The 15,270-nt window shown below is 34.7% G+C and overlaps 1 protein-coding gene across 2 annotated transcripts in view; it reads right to left on the bottom strand.

Moving 5' to 3' along the window:
• The window catches only part of AKAP19 (A-kinase anchoring protein 19), a 64,949-nt gene that overhangs the window by 36,454 nt on the left and 13,225 nt on the right, over positions 1-15,270 (bottom strand). Inside the window, exon 2 of one of the 2 annotated variants that reach the window (XM_017852925.1) lies at positions 3,844-3,968. The exons of the other annotated variant lie outside the window; for it this stretch is intronic. The gene's annotated coding sequence lies outside the window, so the exon portion shown is untranslated. The remainder of the gene's footprint in view (positions 1-3,843; positions 3,969-15,270) is intronic. 2 annotated transcript variants of the gene reach the window in all.

Raw genomic sequence — 15,270 nt, forward strand, 5'->3', positions numbered from 1 at the left:
AACTAACTTGTTTTTTATTTTACAGGCTCAGAAGCAGAAGGGACTTGCCTTGTCTCAGATGAGACTATTGACTGTAGACTTTTGAATTAATGCTGAAATGAGTTAAGACTCTGGGGGACTGCTGGGAAGTCATGATTGGTTTTGAAATGTGAGAACATGAGATTTTGGAGGGGCCAGGGGCAGAATGATGTGCTTTAGCTGTGTCTCTACCCAAATTTCACCTTGAATTCCCACGTGTTGTGGAAGGGACCCAGTGGTAGGTCATTGAAACATGGGGGCAGGTCTTTCCTGTGCTGTTCTCGTGATACATCTCATGAGTACTGATGGTTTTAAAAAGGGGAGTTTCCCTACACAAGCTCTCTTTTCTTGTCTGCCACCATGAGAGACGTGCCTTTCACCTTCCACTATGGTTGTGAGGCCTTCCCAGTCACATGGAACTGTAAGTCCAATAAACCTGTTTCTTTTGTAAATTGCCCTGTCTCGCATATGTCTTTATCAGCAGTGTGAAAAACAAACTAATACCCTATATTTTTCTTATATTTTGGATGGTATCCAAACTTGCTGAACTTTCAATAATTCTAATACATCATCTGTAATTTAAAAATTTTCGATGTAGACAATGTTCCATCAAATAAATAATTGGTCTTTCCTTTCTAGCCCTCATGTCATTCATTTTTCTTTTCTTTTCTTTTTTTGCTGGCTATAATTGCATAGTAGTAGCAATGGCAGAATTATTTTTGTTCCTGCTTTTAAAGGGAATATTTCTATGTTTTACTACAATGTTTGTTGTAGGATTTGGCAGTTAAGAAAATCAGATTAAGGAAGTCCTATTCTATTCCTAGTTTCCTAAGATATTTTTTATGAATGGGTGATTTTTAAATGCTTTTTTCCATCTGTAGAGATAAGCAAATGGCTACTCTACTTAGATCTGTTAATGTGATAACTTATATAGATTTTCAAATGCTAAACCATTTATTCATTTCTAGAATAAACCAAACTTGGTTGTAATTCTTTTTAATACATTGCAGGATTTGGTTTGCATATGTATTTTCTTATTTTTGTATGATGTTCATGAGTGATATCAGCCTATAGTTTTTAAACAGTTATCCTGTATTGGTATTAATGTTATAATGGTTTTGTAAAATAAGTTGGAAAGCACTTCATTTATTTTAGTCTTTGGAACAGGTTATATAAGATAGGAACAATCTGTTTTGCAAAAGTGTAGCAGACCTCAGCAAAAAAAAAAAAAAAAGAAAAGTGGATTTTTTTCTTTTTTTTTTTTATTCCTTCACATATTCAAGTTTCATACTTGCTGGGTCAGTTTTGGAAATCTGTATTTTTCCAGAAGATTTCCCATTTTCCCTAAGTTTTAAAGTCTATCAGCATTACATTGCTCATTTTATTTTCTCATATTTTAAATAACTGCTTTGCATGTTTCTCTTTTTCACTTATAATATTAATTTCTTTGTTCACCAGTGCTTCTTATATAATATTCCTTTGTTCTAGATTTAAGTTACTTCTGCAGTTAGTACATTCTTTAGTAATCTTTCTGTCAAGATCTAAGTGGTAAACTCACTCTTTTTCTTTTTTTTTTTTTTTTTTTTTTTTTTGAGACGGAGTCTCGCTCTGTCGCCCAGGCTGGAGTGCAGTGGCCGGATCTCAGCTCACTGCAAGCTCCGCCTTCCAGGTTTACGCCATTCTCCTGCCTCAGCCTCCCGAGTAGCTGGGACTACAGGCGCCCGCCACCTCGCCCGGCTAGTTTTTTGTATTTTTTAGTAGAGACGGGGTTTCACCGTGTTAGCCAGGATGGTCTCAATCTCCTGACCTCGTGATCCGCCCGTCTCGGCCTCCCAAAGTGCTGGGATTACAGGCTTGAGCCACCGCGCCCAGCCAACTCACTCTTTTTCTAAACACAACTTTCTTTGACATTCTTTCTGAAATATTTTAGCTGGGTTTTCAAGCCTAGACCAATAGGAATGTTCCCTTGGCTCTTTGAATATATTATTCCATTCCTTCAATTCCTTTGTAGGTAATCTTTATAGTTTCTTTAATATTCTTTCTTATATTTGGTGCTCTAAAATTTTATGTGTAGGTATGGGTGTTTAATTATTCTGTTTGGAATCTGCTGAGTTCCTTAAATCTGAGGATTAATGTCTATCATCTAACATAAATACTGTTCAGCTATTATCTCTTTGACTATTGCTTCCCCCCATTCTCTCCTCCTGGAACTTCTCTCTGACATATGTTGGACCTTCCCATTCTACCTTCAGTGTCTCTTAATTGCTCACATTTTCCATCTTTATATCTTTGTGCTGCATATTGAATAATTTCTGTAAATTGAAAGTTCTATAAATTGTCTTCAGCTATGTCTGATTCTCAACTTAGGTCATGCTTTGGGTTAATTTTTGTTACTGTTTTTTTTTTTGTTTCTTGAAATTCTATTTGGTTTTAGTTTTTGTTTTGTTTCATTTTGTATTGTTTTGGAGATTGAGTCTTGTTCTGTTGTCTAGGCTGGAGTACAGTGGCAGGATCTCAGCTCACTGCAACCTCTGCCTTCCAGATTTAAGTGATCCTCCTGACTCAGCCTCCCAAGTAGCTGAGAGTAGAGGCACCCACCACCATGCCCAGCCAATTTTTGTATTTTTAGTAGAGATGGAGTTTCACCACGTTTGCCAGGCTGGTCTCGAACTCCTGACCTCAAGTGATCCACCTGCCTCAGCCTCCTAAAGTGCTGGGATTACAGGTGTGAGCCACCAGGCCTGGTCTCTATTTGGCTTAACTTTTTAAATTTAATTCTAATGCTAATAATATAATCAGGGTTCTGGCTCTTATAAGATGAAATAAATGCTTCTGGAATTTTTTTATACCGTAAATGAGAGGAAAACTTGGGGCAACCACTTTGGGAAATGCTTAGTATTATCACCTAAAGCTAATACATACCTATGATGTGACTTAGAAATGATAATTTTCAGATGTATAACCAACAAATATCGTGCACATGTACTCTGAGAGGTAAGACTATCCATAACATCTGTATTTATAATAGTTCCCAAACTGGAAATGCCTGCTAACATTAGAATATCTGGCAAATATTGTGCACTCAAGGAATGTACGTTTTATTTTTATTCTTTTTTATCCTATGAAAGTTTTTCCATACTTTGTATATTCCAAAATCTGCCCATCTGAGAACTAATAGCATTCCTCAAAATATCTGATTAAATATATTTGAAAATGGCTAAATAATTCTTAACTGAAGAATTATTAAACATTTATGGTAGATTGAATCACTGAAAAAATTTATTTTCAAGTACCAATATTCTAAATAAATCACAAATAAATTTTATTTGCCATTAATTAATTAATTAATTTGAGACAGAGTCTGGCTCTGTTGCCCAGGCTGCAGTACAGTGATGCAATCATGGTTCACTGCAACCTCCACCCCACGGCTCAAGCAATCCTCCCACCTCAGCTGCCCCAGTAGCTGGGACCATAGTGCCAACATGCACAGCTAGTTTTTTGTATTTTTAATAGAGACAGGGTTTCACCATGTTTCCTAGGCTGGTCTCAAATTTCTGAGCTCAAGTGATCTGCCCGCCTCAGCTTCTCAAAGTGCTGGGATAACAGGCATGGGCCAATACATCTGACCGATTTGCCTTTATTTTTAAGACGCATACATTTATCACACTATAGTAAAGCCTTTTCTTCCTATTGAATTGCAGGACTTTTCAAATAGATATCTTGTAAGGAGACAAAACAATTTTAAATGAAATTTTTTCACTAGAAATCACCAATTAACCTATTCTGTCTTGCAGTTAAAAGTAAGAAAAAAAACCCTGAAGTTACCAGGTTCACTAAACTGTCTCCACCAGTCAGTCTCATTCAGTAGCTGTGAGCCCAATATACGGTTTCTGTGTAGAGCACAGTGCCTTGCTTTTCAGTGCTTCTCATGCTCCCTTTCTAAGTGAAGGCTGAAAAAGATTTAATAGATGCAATCTGAATCCTAAAATCACTGGTTTAAAAACTTATACAATGCAAACATATGAGTACATGGAACTTAGTATAATGTTATTGTTAAAATTCATGCATATTCTTTCTGGAAAATGGGGAAATGAGTCATTCAGCTAGTAGTAAAGGGCCTAGTTATACTAAGTCATTGATTTAGATCTTTCCTCTATCTTCCTACTACATTTTATGTATGTATCAATAACAATAAATAATTATAATAAATTGTTTGTATTTAGTATCCTCACTCAAATGGCAGAAATGATGTATTTTAAGTATTCCCAGTTCCTAGTTGAGTGCCTGGTAATCAGTGGAAACTCAAGATATATCTGTTAAATAGATGAAAACTAAAGGAAGTTGTAAATATATTAGGAAGTACTATGAATTTCAGGCTAAGATCTCAGATTTGTAAATCACAGGGCAAGACTCCATTTTATAGGACTTGGTATCTCCTGGATGATCTAATAAAAATCTAATTTCTACAACTATAAAGTCAAGAAACACATCGGTTGCATAATGTTTACATCAAGATGATCCAATAATCTGGCGAGGTCAATCCTGAAACAGGCTTATCCATATTTAGTATAATGCACTCCACTTGCTTTTTAATAGTATTTGCTTATATAAGAACTTTTATTCTTTTATTTTGGGTAGAATATGAAAAATAGATTTACTCTCAAATATCTAGACAAATATATAATTTCTCAGCTATAAATTTACCTTCATTTTTTTCCAGGCAAGAAATATTCTTGTTAAAATATCAAAAAATTGCTTCCATGTGCTCAATGTCTTAAATAAGAAAACTACAAAGGAATCCTCTGATATGTCCATCGGAGCTTAAATTTGAATTGTAATTATTATTGTTAAACCTTAAATAAGGCTCTTAAATAAGCAGCTTAGTATTTTCCTGGTATTTTATTAAGGAAATATGGGAATATTATCATTCTAGTTTTACTTATGGAGAACACAAAAGAAATAAATCCTTATTGCCTTACCTCAATAGTCATAAATGTAGTAGCAGAGATTACAGTAGAATTTGCTTCTCTCTTTTGTGAGAAGCACGGTATTGTTTTTGTGGCACTGTTCGCAATTCTACTTTTCCCCCAAAGCTTCTTTACATTGACTTTTAATTACAAGCTTCTCTTCTGTATATATTCAACATTATTTTGGGCCTTGTTTTGCTTCAAAAGATTTTAACTCTGTTTTTCCCCAATTTAGACTACTATTACCGAGAGTGGCTGGGGAAAAGAATATTCTGCTTAAACAGAAAGTGATAAAATCAATATGTGTATAAGCAATTTAAAATATTACTGTATTAGAATTTTAAAATTACTCATATTTACAAGATAATAACTTCTCTATTTCTTTTAAGCTATCCTAGTTAATCTTGCTTATGAATCTTCTACTCTACTAGTCATAAAGAAGGTAAGGGTAAAATTATGAGAAGAAAACACGTTTGCTCACATAATCATCTTAATCCAGAGGTATTCTCTGGATTTAAATGTCATGTCCTTTGCACCAGAAAGGAGCATCCTAGGTCACAATTACTTTGAGGAAATTTGATTAATAGAGATGTCAATTATAAACTAGGTGAAATGTCTACCAAAAATAAACACCTTGACTTTAGGATAGTTGATCTGAAGCCATTTTCTNTAAAATATTACTGTATTAGAATTGTAAAATTACTCATATTTACAAGATAATAACTTCTCTATTTCTTTTAAGCTATCCTAGTTAATCTTGCTTATGAATCTTCTACTCTACTAGTCATAAAGAAGGTAAGGGTAAAATTATGAGAAGAAAACACGTTTGCTCACATAATCATCTTAATCCAGAGGTATTCTCTGGATTTAAATGTCATGTCCTTTGCACCAGAAAGGAGCATCCTAGGTCACAATTACTTTGAGGAAATTTGATTAATAGAGATGTCAATTATAAACTAGGTGAAATGTCTACCAAAAATAAACACCTTGACTTTAGGATAGTTGATCTGAAGCCATTTTCTTCTTTCTGGCAGTGATTAGAGAATAGAACCAGTAGTCTCTAAGTCACTCCTAGTTCCAGATAATAAACTCATATCATCTGAATATAGGTCTTTGCTTTTTGGTGGCTGACAGGGAAAAAAGTGAATGCAACTTGTTTATCCAAAAGTAAGTCCGGAACACATTCCTATTTTAATGAACTGGCAAATATTTTCTTATCCAACAAGAGAATACTTCTACTGCTCAGTTCCTGCTTCTGCATAAGCATCTGTAATGGGGGATCAATACTGAGCTACTGCATTTTGTCTTATAACTGATTTCTAAGCCAGGAGTCAAAGGCTGATGAAAGATCAACAAAAATAAAAAATAAGGATATTTTATGTTGAGTCTAAGAGATCTCTCTATAAGATGACATGACAATAGTAAATAATGGAATGGTTATACCTAGAGTCTACTTACTTGCTACTTGTTTAGAATGTAGGTCTGAGAAGCTGGGATGTGTTGCTTATGGAAAATAAATTTGGTATGATTTTAGATGCCTATTAATAGGTGTGCTACTTGATAGGGTAAAGAAATGCCTTTTAAAAACTGGTATAAACTACATTCTGAGTTCAGGCCTACTGGACCATCCATGTAGGACTGATTAAGGCAAATAAAGTGACAAATTAATATGTCACTGTAGGAAGTGACATATTGGTAATTTCTGAAGGCAAGAATTTCCTAGCATGAGGTCTTTCTTCAAGCACCAGCACAAAGACCTTACTGCAATTCATGGAATTCTCTTTCCACTATGTATATTTTATTTTAACAAGTTTAATTTAATGATATCTAATAATCCAGAGAACTGAGTTGAAACCGGTTTTGGCCCTAAAATATTGGGGAGCTTTAAAAAATGCTCCAGTCTCTTAGAGACAGTTTGCTTATCTATAAATCAAGGATTTTCTAATGAATCATCTAAGACCAAATATAAAGTTACATTTAGTGTTCTTCATCTGTAAGTACTCAATTAGATTTCATTTAAAGCAAGTATGATTAGACTTTCATGTAAATGTAAATAAGAAAATGTCACTGTTATATTATGAATTAAAAGTTACTTATCCATGCAATTCTTATACTTTATCTGTCTTGGAATCTTTCAAACATTTCTTATCCCTCATACTGAAATCCTTTTATAGTTAATATTTAGTATCCGTCTTTAATTTTTCAAAGTTTCTTCTTTTTTAAAAAAAAAATCACAAATGAAGAAAGAGAGTTAATTACCTAAAACGTTTTGCCTTAACATCACTTTCCTGAATCAGTGTAGGTCAAAAGTCTAGTCATACTTTCATTAAATGGGAAAGAAGTATATCCCAATATTCCAATTTGTTTCCCATTCCATGAGTTAAAACACGAGTTTCATTTAGTCATGTTTTATAAACCTCATGGGAGAAAATAAATTTTAAAGTCTACCATTTTAGCACAGATGAGCTATGCAATTTTCATAAGAACTATAAGCAAAAGGCCAAGAGACTAATATTTGGGTTTGGCATTTTGATATAGGGATCACTACAGAGAAACATGGACGAATATTACTATGACCATGGTTAAAAAAAAATCTTATTCTAAGCCTAGTGCCAACCAGACAGGTAGGAAAATCAGATAGGAGCAGAGTTTGGGGATATTAGAATAATGTCAAATAGCAGCCCATAAATGACCATGTTATTTACGAACTCTGAGACCATTAAATATGTAGCTGTTTGCAAAGCAACTTAAGAAATAGAAAAGATCAAAATCACCTAAGATTGAAAGTCACATCGAAACTAGATCCATGAAAACCTCAACTAGGTCCTGATTGTCCCTCTTAAATTCTCATAACTTATATCTTCAAAAATGAACTTCCCCTGCTGGATCTAAAGAAATGTTTCAACTCTACACTGAAATACTAAAAGAAAGTATTTGATGATGTTTTATTGGCAATGACATTTTAAACTCATAAAATTGCTTTCAATTTGGCATTGGCAAATTCTAGTTCATAATAGCTTAATGTTTTCAGATACAAAGACAGCAGTTTCAAAAGTTAAAAGAACAGACATTTAGAAGGGGCCAACAATGGCTCTTAAGAACAGATTGTTGCAACTTGTCTTTTCACATACTTTCTTCATTGGCTTCCATGTATGCCAAAAAGACTGGTTTTATGAGTCAATGAATTTAGCCTTTTTTCTTAAAGTGATCTCTCAGAGATCACAGAGTTACTGGCAAGCTTTGTTGGTTTACATCATGTTGGCTAGAAGAATGTGGTTATGAAGCAGTCATCAGCCAGGGACCTTAGGGACGAGAGAACTGGGAACACTGAGCTTCACAAAACAAAGGGAGCTCAAAGAAATGAGTTTCACTCACAGCCAAGTATGACAGAACCACGACACTCTAGCAGTCCACATCCCAAGTTGAAGTAGGGCACATCCTGAATTCAGGGAAGAAAACCAAAAATCCCCAGAAATTGAGTCTAAAGAGTTTAACTTGTAAGTAGAGAGTAGATGTTTTATATTCACGAAATCATCATTGTAAGTGATTATATAGACAGTGAGAATACAAAGGCTCAGCACAACAGTACTCATCAACCCAGAACTCTAGTGAGCCTCCTGGGAGACTTTGCCCTTCTGCTCCACTGCTGTCACCGTGCCCATATAACAAATACTGGAGGCAGGTCCAAGTGCCTGGGACCCTTAGGCAGTTATGGCACCATTATCATTTGTACACAGTTGGGTGGAGGCCAGTCGGTGGTAATCATAACTTTCCTTTACAGGGTGAAAGGCAAGTGCCTAATCCCAGCTTAGACCTCCTACCTTGTCTAGTTCCCTACACCCTTCTCTATTTTCTCAGCTTTGGTAACTCCCAATATTATCCTTCCACTGCAGCCTTTGGAATCCTAATCCCTTGCTAATCAACTTCCTACATCCTCATCTTGTCTTAGAAGTCTCTTCATCTCCAGGTTCTACAGGAATCCTGGGCCTCCCCTGAGGACAGCCCTTCTCCTGCAGCCTTCTCTCCAAAATGGATAGCAACAGAAATTCTCCTGCCCACTCCTGACTCCAAACAGGAATGTTTCCCCTGCTTCTGTGAGGCTTCTGCCCTGTGATCATATCTGCTCTGCCTCATCACTTTTAGATCTGCCTCTTACGCATGCTTTGCCATTCAGAGAGAACTCTGGGACCTGGGTCCACTATTTCTCTCCCCCACAGGGTCTGCATAATGCCAAGGTGATGATAGCCAGGGAGAACAGAATCAAAAAAGAAAAAAATATCTTAAATGATAACATGATACTATGAATCCCCTCAGAAATTTACAATGTAATCAATATCATTAAAAGTAATGTAAATACAGCTTGTTTATGGAAAAATTCATTTAAAGTATATAAATATTTGCATAGAATCTATATACAAATTCTTACCATTTCCTATTCAATAGGTTAAACACACTGTTAAATTTACTTCAAATTTGTTAATGTGAGAAATATATCACCAATTTTTTAAAGGAAACTGCTTGTTTGAGAGGTCTGCATACACTAAAATGTAGATTAAATGTTACTTCTGCTAAAAAACCCTGCTTTCAAAACCTGATGTTTGGAGCATTTCATTTTAAGTCTTATATGTAATAATGAAACCTTTTCTTGTCAGCATTAATTTGTTTTAAGTTCTAGAGACATGGGAGACATAGTCTTAAGGCGAAGTTATAAAATTATCATTATTATGTCCCCATTAATATAAATTTTTCCCACAATGGGTATAGTCTCCCCTTTCCTCAATTATCTATGCTCATTAAAAAAAAACAATTAAGTAATTAACAACAAAAGTAAAATAAAATTATATAGAATCCATCCCCATCAGATAATCATGAAAAGTGGTCATTCCTTTATACAAAGCTTTATGAAATTATATCCATCATTTTTTTTACCATGAAGAGTAAATGTAGTTCTTCCAAAAGTAAAATGTTAAAACCTAATATTTAACCTTCTTTTCTGGAGTACAAACCTACTCTAGATATATAGCATCCTGTGATGTGTATGTATGTGTGTGTGCGCGTGTGTGTGTGTACAAGTTTAGGAAGTCATTTGTTTTATAATAATGTGATCTTATTTTCAACTGGCATAAAGAGAAAATGGAGAGATTTTGAATGTAGTTCTGTGAGGCCTTGGGTACGTTTTCAAAAACTCTCTGTGCTTTAGTTTCCTGTCCGGTAAAATTATTACCACCTACCACATAAGGTTGTGGTGAGGATCAAAAGAGGGCCTAGCTCAGGGGAAGTCCTTAATAAGAACCAAATTGATTTCTTTTAATGGCTGTATGATACTAATGATATGAGTGTGCCATAATACAGTATATTGAGCCATTTGTCTACTGAGGGGCACTCTGTCTCCAGTCTTCCATTAGTACAAACGATGATGCAATAAACGTAACTGTGTGCATACCTTACCTAGTAGTGATTTTATTTCCATGGGATAGATTCCTATGATGGGATAGGTAAATGTATTTTTAATTACAATGGATAATACCAGATTACATTTTTGAAAGACTGAAACAATGAACATTTCCACATATATGAGAGTACTCCTCTCCCCCAACCTTTTCAGCAGCAATTTTCACTGTTGATTTTTGCTAGTCTAATGGCTATGACATTATATATTGTTGTTATTTTATTTGCATGTCCCTTACTCCCAGCAAGGTTGAGCGTAATTTCATGTTTATTGGCCATTTGGTCTTTTCTGCAAATCTCTTTTGCCCGTTGTTTCTTTTTGGTTATTTATGTTTTATTCATTTGTAAGCACTTTTGTATAGTCCAAATCTTCTCTGTCATGTGTTTCAAATAAATAATTTCCCCTAATTTATCATTCCCTTTTTAGAATTTTTCATTAAAGCACAGCATTCATTTTCTTTTGATTTAAATTTAATCATCTGTCACACAGATTTTGAAATTATGTGTGTCTTGTCCTTTATAACTTCTAGGTCCTATCTTGGTTAATCAACAACTTGAAGGATGTTTGTATGTATATAAAATCTATTATTTCTTTTTTCTTTTCTTTAATCAATCTGGAACTTATCTCAATATATTAATACTTTTTTCCAGATTAACAGGATGTTGGATCAGCACCATTTTTAAAGTAACCCATCTTTTCTCCTTTTAACTGAAATACCATTTTTATTAAATATCAAATATCCACACGTACTGGGTCTATTTCTGAGCCCTCTATTCTATTCTTCTGACTTATCTTTGTTTAAGCGAAAACCAAGGCCAATAAGGAGGTCATGATATGCTACAATCTGGTGAGGCAGGTCACTCCTCACCAGTTTTCCTTTTTACATTAAATATTCCATATAGCATTTAAGATCACTTTATCTAATTCCCCAAAACCCTATGCAAATTTAAATTAGAATTGTATTACATTTACTTAATTTGGGGAGCATTCATGTTTTATGATAATAAATATACCTAAAATTTATTATTTAATGTCCTTATGTATCATTTTATTATTTTTCAGGAGGTCCTTTAAAATATTTTCCTCTTTTATAGCTTGTTGCTAGCACAGAGAAAACTATTTTTAATCTATCCACCTTAGGTTAATTTCAACCTTAGTATTCCAATGACCATTCTAAAGCTCCTCGTTGTTCAAGCTACTCTTTCTCCCCATTCTTACTTCCTACTTCATTAAAAAAAAATTGAAGTTATTAGCTTTCCAGACTTCTGTCTGCACAATCACACTGAATAGCCATCAATGTACTCTGAGGAGCGCAAGTTCAAGTGCTGGCTTTCTCTTCCAGTGCATGTATGGTTCTTAAGAAAGCCTTAGAAAAGCAGTGGAAGTGTCTCCCTACTGCACATTTTACTCAAGTAGGAGACCTGCCTCCAGACACAGATCTCTTCTATACTCCCCAGTTAGCTCTTACATAGGCAGTCCACCTCACAGCCTGGAGTAGATCTGGTCCCTACCCAAATGGCCACAATATTGTGTAACTTCTCCCTAAGAGTGAAGTTTATTTCTACTCTTTGAATCTAGACTGCCAGGTAACTTGCTTTGGTCAGTGGAACATAGTTAGATGTGAATTTTGGGGTTTGTGTGCATGCAATAAGTCATATACTTCTATCATAAAGCAAAATGTAGCCCTGTGTTGTATACAAGAGACACTTCTAAGACAATACAACGATTAATAACAATTCAATTAAGATAACACTATGAGCAAATATGAAGTAAAAGAAAGCACAGGCAGTGATTTTAATCAGTAAATATAGGACTCACACCCAAAAGCAATTTATAAAGACTTTTAAAAAATGCTAAGTACGAGAATTCACAAGGAAGATAAGTTATGAATATCTGTGTACCAAACAACTTAGCAATTACTTGCATGAAGTCAAAGCTATAGAATATACAAGGAGAAACAGAAATACACTAAAAATAAGACAGATGAATTCACTTTCCAAACTAAAATACAGCAAATGGTTAAAAAAATAAGAAATGAAAAGAATAACAGAAACAAAAGGGATTATGAAGCTGCTTTGCACAACTCTGTGCAAATAAACTTGAAAACCTGGAAGATGAAACAAATGATTTTTCCAGAAAAACTAAATCATTCAAAACTCACCCCAGCAGACTTAGAAATTCCACAGGGGTCAATTACTACAGAAATTAATATATTATAGAAGCATAAGCATAATCAAAAATATCAAGGTTAAATGCTGTAAGATAATACTGAAATTTTGTGTTGAAATTGAGGGAAATCCTAAAGAAGAGGTTGCAAAATAGCTTAATTATTGCTTATATATGTTGCAAATATCTCTTCAACTCCAAAATGTACCCATTTCATCTCACAGAGGAATCTTTAGAGAGTAGGCAATGCTATTTGAATTGTTCCAGATTTTAGAGAAATGAACAATTCCAGACTATAAGTTATAACATTGATGATACTAAAACCTAATAGATTGCAAAAAAGAATTATCAATTTTAGTTATGAATATCAATTCAGAAGACTCAATAAAATATTAACAAATTAGCACATTAAGAGAATAATATACCATGATCAAGTGAGATTCCTTCTCAATGCTTGTGTAAGAATGCAAGAGTAACTCAATAATACAAAATATATTAATGTAATTTACCATATTAATAAATTTATGGTGGAAAATTGTGTTTATATTTATAGTTGCTAAAAGGAATTTAATAAAAATCAAAACTATTCTTGATTTTTTTAAAAGCACTCAAAATAAGAATTGATGAAAACTTTATACTATTATACGTATTTTATCTTAACTTTAAGGCTAGCTGATTTCCTAGTGGAGAAACACTTAAGATACTCTTCCTAAAGTCTGGAACTAGAAAAAGATGCCCAAAATCACTACTACTAGTTAACATTGTCTAATTGATTCCTATACCTCCAATACCATAGAAAATTAGAGATATAAAAATTGGGGAAAAAATATTTCTGTATTTTCAGATGGTATGATTGTACAACTGAAAAATCCAACAGATACCAAATGAAAATGATTATAAGAAAACTCAGCAAAGTAGCAGGATATAAAATTATTAATACACATAAATTAATAGTCTTCATATATGTAAACAATGACTTAGAAATAATGGGCACAGTGGCTCATGCCTGTAATCCCAGCACTTTGGGAGGCTGAGGTGGGCAGATCATGAGGTCAGGAGATTAAGACCATCCTGGCTAACACGGTGAAACCCCATCTCTACCAAAAATACGAAAACTTAGCCAGGCGTCGTGGTGGGCGTCTGTAGTCCCACCTACTCGGGAGGCTGAGACAGGAGAATGGCATGAACCTGGGAGGCAGAGCTTGCAGTGAGCAGAGATAGCCCCACTGCACTCCAGCCTGGGCTACAGAGCGAGACTCTGTCTCAAAAAAAAAAAGAAATAATGGGCGAGTAAATCCCATATCAATAACAACAAATAACAAAGTATTAAGAATTATTTAAGAAATATTCAGAACTTACAGGAGAAACTTTCTAATTAAAAGGATACAAAAGTTAACTTAGACAAATGTAGACTGTGTTCTTTGACAGACTCATTATCATAAAGCAGTTGCATTACATTTATAAGTTACTAAGGAACAATAATAACAAAAAATACAGATTTTCTTTCCTGGAACTAGACAAATCAATTATGAAATTCTTATGGGGTAAAAAGTGAACAAAACATAGCCTATGAAACTCTGATTTAAAAAAGCAATAAAATTACTATTCTTTTTAGGGGTTTAAACATACTATAATGCATCAATAACTAAGAGTGTGGGATTGGCTTATGAAAAGACAGACTAATGAAACAGAGTAGAAAAAGTCCAGAGAAAGACTTAAATGCATATGGGGATTTAGTGCACAATGAAGACTGAATGCCAAATCAAAGTTACAATGGACTTTTAAATAAATAAATAGCGTTGGGAAAATGGAGTGGCAAGTTGAAAGAAAAGAAAGCCAGTTCTGTACTCATGCTATGTTATGGGGATACAGAAATAGGTCCAAATGGAGCAATGATTTGAAAGTAAAAAAATGAAATGTTAAAAGTATTAGAAAACAACATAGGTGATATTTATTAGAATCATGGGAAGACCTTTCTTTCTTAAATCAAAAATATTTTTAAATTTTTTGTAGTGATGGAGTCTCATTCTGTTGCCCAGGCTGGTCTCAAACTCCTGGCCTCAAGCAATCCTCCCAATTTAGCCTCTCAAAGCACTGGAATTAGAGGAGTGAGCCATGGAGCCAGGCCAAGACCTCTCTCTCTCTCTCTCTTTTTTTTTTAATTGAGACAGAGTCTCACTCTGGAGTGCAGTGGTGCAATCCCAGCTCACTGCAACCTCCGCCTCCCAGGTTCAAGCAATTCTTGTGCCTCAGCCTCCCAAGTAGCTGGGATTAAAGGCGCCTGCCACCATGCCTGTCTTATTTTTTATATTTTTAGTAGAGACAGATTTTCACCATGTTGGCCAGGCTGGTCTTGAACTCCTGGCCTCTAGTGAACTGCCCACCTTGGCCTCTCAAAGTGCTGGGATTATAGGTGTGAGCCACTGTGCCTGGCCTGGCCAAGACCTTTCTAACTATAAATCAAGTCTGGATAGTTGCTTGGTTTGTTCATTGCAGCAATATTAACAATAGCAAAGACATAGGATCAACCCAAATGCCCATCAATAATAGACTGGATAAAGAAAATGTGGTACATATACACCATGGAATACTATGCAGCCATAAAAAGAAACTAGATCATGTCCTTTGCAGGGACAGGGTTAGAGCTGGAACCCATTATCCTCAGCAAAC

Source organism: Rhinopithecus bieti, unplaced genomic scaffold, assembly GCF_001698545.2.
Source record: "Rhinopithecus bieti isolate Rb0 unplaced genomic scaffold, ASM169854v2 scaffold_35609, whole genome shotgun sequence".
Classification (NCBI taxonomy): Eukaryota; Metazoa; Chordata; class Mammalia; order Primates; family Cercopithecidae; genus Rhinopithecus; species Rhinopithecus bieti.